General features: G+C 54.2%; 1 long non-coding RNA gene across 1 annotated transcript; it reads right to left on the bottom strand.

The window, feature by feature from the left end:
* Positions 1–4,164: 4,164 nt before the first annotated feature.
* LOC120677779 lies at positions 4,165–7,947 on the bottom strand. Its single transcript, XR_005676446.1, has 4 exons — positions 7,691–7,947; positions 6,422–6,491; positions 4,571–4,647; positions 4,165–4,457 (listed from the first exon to the last, which is right to left on the bottom strand). It is a non-coding gene; the product is annotated as an uncharacterized LOC120677779 (long non-coding RNA).
* Positions 7,948–8,164: the final 217 nt, after the last annotated feature.

The raw sequence follows: 8,164 nt of genomic DNA, 5'->3' as shown, positions 1-8,164 counted from the left end.
GCGCCCCCGCCTGCCGCCGAGGTCGGGCGCGGCCGAGCCTAACTCGGCGCTCCCGCAGCCGCCGTGGCGGACGCGGGCCGCATCGGGTGCCCCCGCCACCGATACGTCAGGAGCGGCTGCGCCCTGCATTGGCAACCTCCACCACCGTGTCAGGTGCGGCTGCACCCAACACCGGCGCCACCGCCGCCGCCGCTGCTGCACTGAGCACTGCGGAGTCTGGAAATGGCATGACAGTCAGCGTCGCGTCATGTGCCACGGAGTAAGCAGCAGGACGCCGTACCTGAGGGTCCCGCACCTGCTGCCACCGTCGCTGTCGATGCCGAGGTCGCCGCCGCCCGGGCACCTGCTGATGTGCCAACGGTGGTAGAAGAACCGCTGGGGCGGGAAGCCCTGGTAGCAAAGCAGAAAAGCCATCAACAACAAAAACAAACAAACAGAACACCGGCGCAAGCGAGGAGAGCAGGATGACACTAACCCAGCAGTACCGGGTACCCAGCGTCCCCGGAGCCCGGGCCTCTTCTCTTGCGGCTGCTGCTGTTGCTGTTGCTGTTGTTGCCCCTGCAGCTGTGATGCAGGCGCAACCCGGGCCTGCACCCGTTGCTGCTGTTCCTGCGGCTGTGGCATGGGCGCAACCCGGGGTCGCACCTGTTGCTGCTGCTGCCGTCCGCGTGCCTCCTGCCGCTGCTCTTGCGGCTGCTCCTGCTGCTGCTGCTCTTGCTGCCGGCGGGATGAATTCCTCGGCGGCGATGCTGGTGGTCCAGTTGCGCCAGAGGACCCGTGGGGGCCGGCAGCCCAGGAGCTACCCTGGCCTGCGCCCTCAGAAGACCTCTGGCGCTTCGCGGCGGGCTCCGAGACCAGGGTCCCGTCGCCCCGGAGTAGCCTCCGCCGGCCTACGTCCCCCGACGACGCACCGGAGCTGCTCTGAGCCCGGCTGGAGCCGGCCGCGGCCGCGCTGCTAGCCGCGGCCTGTTTCCCCTTCGTAGTGGCGCCGGACCCCGCAGCGCTCAGCGTAGCCTGATCCCCGGACGTGCCGGGGATCCGGAGCCCACGGTTCAGGTCACCCCCGGTCTGCCGTGGGGCCAGTCCCCCGTCGTCCAGGGTTGGCAGGGTGGCCAGCACCGCCACCCTCGCCGGGTCCTCGCAGAGGGGAACTATGCTCTGCGGGAGGATCAGGTTCTCTGGGATGAAGGTGTCTCCCGTCACGTTCCGCACCAGGACCTCCAAGGCCTCCTGGGTCAGATCGCTTCCCTCCCCGCGGTGGGTCTTGCTGCAATCGTTGAGGCCGGTGAAGCTCCACGCCGGTCGCGGCCGCTGCTTTAGGGGGCGATCCGGCGCTTCACGAAGTCGCCGAGCACGTGCCATGAGGTGAGGCCGCTCCCTGCCAGCGACCTGATCTTATCCAGCACGGAGTCGAACTCCGGCTGCAGCGATGGCTTGGCCCTCCAGGATGCTTTATCGGAGGCGGGCCCCGCGGTCGGCAGGACAAGGCGCTCGTTGGCTTCGGTGGTGGCGATCACCCAATCCCTGCGCCACTCCTCCCACCTTCCGCCAGCAAGGCCCGGAATGTAAGGAGTCGGCAGGTCACTCCTTATCTGGAAGTAGTACCCTCCCACTTCGTCCCTGCTCCTTCCGGACCTCACCAGGATGAAGAAGTAGCGGAAGAGGATGACGCAGGGACGCACTCCCACGAACATCTCGCATAGATGCACAAAGATGGATGCCAGGAGGAGGGAGTGGGGCGTCAGATGCTGAAGCTGGAGGCCGAAGTCTTCCAGCAGCAGCAGCAAGAATGAAGAAATCGGCAGTCCCACACCGGCGGAGACGTGCGAGGTGAATAGCACGAACTCCCCGGTGCGGAGGTTGCCAAGGGGAACCGAGCCTGCTCGCACCCCCCAGCCGGTCTCCTGAGCGCTCCACCCAAGCAGGCGGCGCACTGTGTTCAGCTCTCCCTCGGTCTGGAAGCGACGGGGATGAACAAGGGATGCCATCTCTTGGTGGGTGAGGAAGGAGCCTGTGTAGGGGGGAGAGAAGGGCGAGGGAAGCTCGGAGGCAAAGGGGCGCAAAGGCTGGAGGAAGAAGACGAATGCGGGAAAGCAACCGTGGAATGCGGTATGCCCCGTTATAAAGCCTGACTCAACCGGCGCGCCCCGGAACCGTCGCCGGAACTCAAGCGACGCCCGCACCCGGAGTTAGCCGCCCAGTCCATGACGTGGGGGCCCAGGCCCACCTGTCAGGGAGGGTGGGTAATCAACGAGGGTGCGAAAGGGCGGGATCCGAACCGTCGCCCGCACGCGTGAAGCAAGGCGGAAGCTGAGCTGACGTGCGCGCATTAATCGCAGGCATGGCCGAGCTTTTCGGGAGCTGCGCCGGTGGTAAATGATCCGTTTACTCCGGCCGCAACAATGCCGAAACGTCGCGCGTGTGACTAGGTGAACCACTGATCATGGGGCCCATAGTCAGTAATCCGTTGCGACGTGATGAGGCAGCAACCAACCCGACGGGTGGTCAAAGCCGGTCGAGACCCCTGCAGAAAGGAACTTCAAGCCATACAGAGCCAAATCGCAGAAGTGGCCCCACCTGTGGGTTCGTACCTTCCCCAAGGTGGGCCCGGGGGCCACTGTCGGTACCCTGTAGCAGGGATACCCACTCTTACTGCAGCAAGGCAGGACCCGCGTAGTTGTCCATAGCTGCGCGGGAAAGGCGGAGTAGCCAGGCCCACAGGTCAGGCTCTTCCCTCACTAGGCCAACGGCCCCGGACCCGCTCCCCGCCTGGGGAAGGGTCCGAAGACGCCACGTATCCCTAAAGAAGGGAAGCTCCGTGCTGACCGCCGAGGCCCGGACCCCCATAGGGGTCCGGGACCTCCTGCGCCCGTCCGGACTCCCCTCACCGTGTAGGGGTCCGGAGCCGCCACGTGTCCCGGAGACGTGGGATCGTGCGCGAGTCTTCCGCAGGAAGACTCGCCCACCTACCGCATTTAATGCGATCGACAAGGCGTGCTCTGTCGCCGCGGTGCGTGAGACAGCCTTTGTCAGGCCTCGCTGAGCACCGCGTATTACCAAGAAGCACAGTGCAGCCGCCTGTGCCGCACCCGCGCAGAGCTCGCCTGCAGCATTAAATGGATACGACAGCACGGCACTTTTCCATCATGCCGCCTACGCCGCAAGCTACACCACCCACTTAAGCAATGTGACGGGCGGTGCCACTAGCTACGACAGGCCCGACCTGACAAGACGACGCTAGGACATGATGGACGAAGGGCTCCGGGAGCAGGCAAGGGAATCCAAGAGAGAGATCTCCTTTGCCTGCGACGCCTTAATGTATGAACAGTACGTTAGTTTATACTGCATCGTTGGACCCACCTGTCGGGGATCCAACGGCTGTGTACGCGCCCCCTTGAGATATAAAAGGGAGGCGCTCGACAGACAGATCCAGACGGACTCAAGCTCTCGCACCTTCTCACTCTCGTGGGAAGGCAATACAACACACAGTGGACGTAGGGTATTACGCTCCGGCGGCCCGAACCACTCTAAATCCTGCTGTGTTCCTCGTGTTCTTGAGTGAGATCGATCTAAGACTAGCTACCCCCTAAGTACACACCCTCTGGGCTAGGGCGGGTGCCTTCTGCCACCCGGCTGTGGTTTGCAGCACCACGACACAGAGATATCGGCGTGGCGGCATTTTTCATTTGCTTAGAAATTACTGCAGTGCGCCTGTGTGGAGTACGTAGGAACTTGATTGTAACGTCAACATTGGAATTTCATTTAATTTCAGGGATCTTTCATAGTTGCATAAAATGAAATTGAAGGTATAGGAAAGGATTCCATAATTGAAAAAAAATAGGTAGGGCCTACAAACAAAGCAATTCCGAGTAACCGGCCAAGCTTTTAAAATAGACAAGGTGTTAGGGAGGGTTGTCCGCCCGACTGGTCACGGGAGGCAGGTTTAGAGTGCTGCCTCCGTGAGATCGCGAGTTCGACTCCAGCGGGAGGCAACAATTAGGGCTAGTTTGGAAAAAGGAGGGGATTAATCCCTGGGGGATGGCTCCCCTAGGGGGAACCCCCTGCACGTCGCACCCCGGGGGTGCCATCCCCGGCAGCATTTGGCAGCCTCCCGTGGCGTGCTCTGCCTCCCACCATTTAGAAGACATAATTAGTCTTAAAAAATCAAGGAAAAATTATTAAAAATAAAAAATGGGAAATTGATTGTTCGATAATTGTAGCAAGTACTAAATACGCAAGACAATGCATTGCATGATCATCCATACATTCAAATTTATACATACAAATGCCAACCCCATATCTTCAGTACAAATGCCAAAATGCTCTGGGTACTTTCTGAGCACGGCCAGAAGGCCAAACCAAAGCCTGCCCTTCGTCTCCGTTGGTGACCAGTCATCTATTGTTAGGTATTTTCAGACCCTGTTGGGGTGCCACACGGTGCCAAACTGTTCAAGAAGCTGCAAGTAATCAGGAGGTTAGAATTTGGAATTGACAACAAGCAAAATAAGATAGTTCTCTAAAACAAGAAGATTAGAAAATAAGTTGCCCACGGAAGACAACACCACCCAACTGTTGTTTGATTTACTCTACAGCACAGATGCAGATGCGACCACCTTCAACTGGCAGATAATCTCACAGATGAATTACCTAGAAAACAGATGAACACATGTATTAATTCAGCTGATCAAGGATTTCATTCCTTGACACTACAAGGAGCAGCTAAGCCTCCGACCATCAGCGTATCATGTACACATACAAACCAGGAATACCCATATATGGTGCTGTGCGTATGTGAGATATATATAGTTCTTTTCTCAGTACAGAAAGAAAGTGGAATGTAACTAAATTGTAATTCTAACCAGATTACTTAGGACAACCAAACCAGAACAATTAATACAAGCTACTAGATTCGGATGAAAAGGCACTGGATTTTGTATTATCATGACCAATGTTCGAGAAATCGTTTTTAAACGTACGTTTAATCGCACTTAAGTGCTAAACGGACCCCAGCGTGTCGTTTAGGCCATAAACGCCCAATTAAACGCTGGGAGAACAGAGCAACCCATGGATGGTGAAGAAAACAAGAAGGGAGATGAGATTTGGAGTGCCCTCAGCTAGATTTTGGCGGCCCTAAGCTCGATTTGAGCCTCCAGGTCGTGTCCACAGGTGGTCGCCCGCCGGATGGTGCGCCATGGAGGGGAGCAGACAGAGCAGGGGCGATGCGCCGTGGAGAGGGGAGCGGACGGAGCAGCGGCGCCCCCTTCTCCGGCAAGATTCAGCCACGGGAAGGTCTCCTCCACCCTCCCCAGCGGCAGATCGGGGCCCAATGGCGACGGATCGGGCACGACGTTGTCCTGCCTGGAGTAGAGCGCGAGGGGGAGGAAGAGTTGCGGCAGTGGCGGCAGCGGTGGTGCGCCATGGAGGAGAGCAGATGGAGCAGGGGTGGTGCGCCATGGAGGAGAGCGGATGGAGCAGGGGTGATGCGCCGTGGAGGGGAGGCGGGCTGCTGTGCGCAGCACCGCCAGGGATGCGCCGTGGAGGAGGCGGATGGAGCAGAGGAAGGAGATGAGACTGGCGCGGCCGGTTTATAACACAAACCGGCGGTGATGAGTGGTCATCACCGTCGGGTTCATTTAGAACCGGTGGTGATATGCTATTACCGCCGGTTTGTTTCAAACCAGCGGTGATAGGTCATTTGCAATAACCATATTTGTAGTAGTGTGTTATCTATCTGCTAAGTTTCTGTTAACCATTCTTATAATTTGTGGCCCTTGTAAAAAGCTGATGAAAGAATATGGTGTGCAATGTGACAGATATGGTGAAACAAGTCAGTCGATCCGACAGCCTAGAGTGAGCAGGAAGAGCACACATGACGCTATCAGTTTAAAATTTAAAAACGCTGTGTCTTAACTAGCAATGATGAAAATAATAAAATGTAAAGTACGATTAGCCAGCTCAGTTCATAAGGAGACCCAGATCTCCACACCTTCACATGTGCTTTTTAGGGAATACAGGCACAAGAAAGGGCGAATTTAGACCACCTGGACCCAGCAGATCATCTCATGTATCTTCCCAATGATGCCAGAGACAAAAAAAATGCCTACTAATCAACTAATGATTAAGGTCTAATCAGCATGAGTTCAATTCAATTTGGACTGTCATTCTCACCCAAAAAAAGTGTCATCTTCTTCGTTTATTTTTGAACAAAATCATTACTTTGCTTTATGCTTTGAAACCATTGAAATTTAGAAAAATGGAAATAATTAAGCAAAATTTTATCTCTTTCCTGGAGGTTCCAGAGTTCAGGCTAGGCTAACAATTGTTCGACTGTACTAGTTTTGATAAAAGATGAATGAGAAGCAATATACTAATTGTGCTAAGGAATAACTCTTAGAACGTTGAAGGTGGTGTGGGATCAGACCTTGAGTGCCCACATTGTCATCCATCAAGAGATGGGTGGCCTCAGCAACAGGCAAGCAAAGTACTTCAACCTGGATACAAAAAATAATTACAATCAAGATATGCTGACATATATTCCACTCAAAAGCATTTCAGGAAAGTTATTTAATCACAAAGGTTGCAGAGCTGAATGCAGTGTCAGTTCTGATTATCAGAGAAGAGGAATCAGTGATCTAGTCATTTTAAAAATGCCATGCAGAACAAAAGTGGAACCAAAATGATAAGAATTAGAAAGCATCAGTGATCTCCAATCTGTACCAGGGTGCATAGGTAATTGTACCTAGGTATGGCTTGGAGCAATGCAATCCACAATATCCTAAGCTAGGTTATGTGTCACTTTCAGAAACTGTACTATCCGGCTTTCACAGATGAGGTGTATGATTATATTTCCACTGAAAGATACAAAATGAGCTGTCCATCAGAAGTAATATGATTACATAACACAGACACGAGTTGCATATATCTTTGTAACTATGTATCACAAAAGGATTACCAGACGCTAATTCTGACCACACTCCAAGATTTAGCTTTTTTTCAGGTCATCGAATCAAAATCAAAGGGAAAGATAGCATATCTTCACTGTACAGTACTACAGTCAGTACTCATTTTCACTAGATTGAAACATTTTTTCTAGCACCATCTGTAGTACATACGCCATTCCTCATATTCTTATAAGCAACCAGTTTATTTGCGCTGAGGCTCAGGTATTCATGTTATGTTCAAAGAATGTCAAATGCTAATTATTGGGATCTAATTGCTAACTATTCAGCACCTCGGCCAAAACAGAGCATGGATGATAAGTTGAAACATCATCTGGCTTGGTCCTTAGAGAACTAAAAAAAAAAGTTTCCCACAACCCTGCTACTTCTAACACCTCCTACCCTCTCTCCCTCGCCAAAACCATTCTCAGCTTCCTCTTCCTTCCCTTGCATTGTTCTGGTTCAGCATCGAAAGCCTGGACCACCACATGTTCTTGTTCTTCTCGGCAGCTCTTGTAGGCGCTCATTATATTAATCTGGGTCTTAGTCTCAGCGTAATCTAGCTAGCCAGGCTCTGAAGAAGTCTGTCCTGATGATGATCTTGGGCTCCTGCTACTGCATCGAATTCGTCAGCCCGCTGGGTCTCCACACCAGGAAGAGCTTCTATTTCTGAATCTTCCACATCTTCACTGGATCTGTCCCAGAACAGCAAAGATGTAGCAGCAAGGTGCAGGGCAAAGGCTGGAGCTTACCGGAGTTGAGGTCGGCGACACAGAGGTCCTGGAGGTAGTCCGGGTCGCCGGCGAGCGCGGACGGCGCGACGGCTCGACGGGGAGACGGACGAGCGGGGATGGACGGGGATGCAGACGATGGTGGCTGGACGGGGAGGAGACGGAGGAGATCCGGGGAGGCGATGGAGGGCGGCGCGGCCTGGACGGAAGGCGGAGGGGCGGGCGGGTGGCGTGACGGCGGCGCGGCTCGGGCCTCGGGAGGCGGAGGAGGGGAATATGGGCTCTCTCCACCCCTTTTATTAAAAAAAAATAGACAAGGTGTGATAAAATCTTATCACTAAAATTGATCCCAACGGAAGTCCATCAATTCCAAATGACCAGTATTGAAATCCAAAACACCTGTCCATGTGGAATTCTGCATTAATTGGATTATTATGAGATTCTCCAATTAGAAACGCCGCTGATTCGGTGTGCCGCTCGCGGTCTCCGTGTGCA

The sequence above is a fragment of the Panicum virgatum genome, chromosome 6N, assembly GCF_016808335.1.
Source record: "Panicum virgatum strain AP13 chromosome 6N, P.virgatum_v5, whole genome shotgun sequence".
Lineage (NCBI taxonomy): Eukaryota > Viridiplantae > Streptophyta > Magnoliopsida > Poales > Poaceae > Panicum > Panicum virgatum.
The sequence above is the reverse complement of the archived record's forward strand: the minus strand, read 5'-3'. Positions and strand labels throughout refer to the sequence as shown.